Raw genomic sequence first — 796 nt, 5'->3', positions numbered from 1 at the left:
AAAATTTAAAAAAATACATTTACACAGGTTTATTTTATAGTCATTTTAAGTACAAATTTGAACGAAATTACATATTAAAAACGTAGGATAACTATTTTAGTTATTTGTGTGATTGTATAATATTATTCGTGGGTACTTGAAACTTCTAAAGTATACTATTATATATCTATGATTTTACCACGGTTTTTTGTTGATGTATGCCGCTCCTCTAGGCCCCCTTCGCCACGCCACTGCATGAATGTATTAGTTATACAATGATATATTTGTTTTCAACTTATTTTACTAAGAACATGTACTTACTGTGTTTTAAAATGTATGTAATTAGCATAAAATAATTATTAAATAATTTGGTTACTATTAAATTATTATAATTGATGATAATATTATATTTATGATAACAATTTTGATAAGGACAATATTGATAACACTAACTAATGACGTCATGGATCCGGAGTTTTTTCCTGCGAAGATCCATTCGTCACAATTGTGGAGGAACGGCGTACGCCAGTACACCACACTATCTATGATAAAATAGATTTTAATCGTGTTTAAATCGTGGCTCCTAGTTCCTACTTGAAAAAACAAACCTACTAAAAAAAAAGAAAAACCGGTTTCAGAGTGGTTACCGGTAATCTTGAGAATTAAAACCGCTTCCAAACTGATAACCGGTAACCGAATTTTTAGAGATCATTTTGGTAACCGGTACCTAATCAATTACCAACAATTCTAAAAACCCCGAAAACCGGTAACCCGTTTTCTCGGCAGCGGTTTCAAGCCCTGCAATATTTTCATAAAT

The sequence above is a fragment of the Acyrthosiphon pisum genome, chromosome A2 (genome assembly GCF_005508785.2).
Source record: "Acyrthosiphon pisum isolate AL4f chromosome A2, pea_aphid_22Mar2018_4r6ur, whole genome shotgun sequence".
In the NCBI taxonomy this organism is placed as follows: Eukaryota; Metazoa; Arthropoda; class Insecta; order Hemiptera; family Aphididae; genus Acyrthosiphon; species Acyrthosiphon pisum.
Note: the sequence above shows the minus strand (reverse complement) of the source record.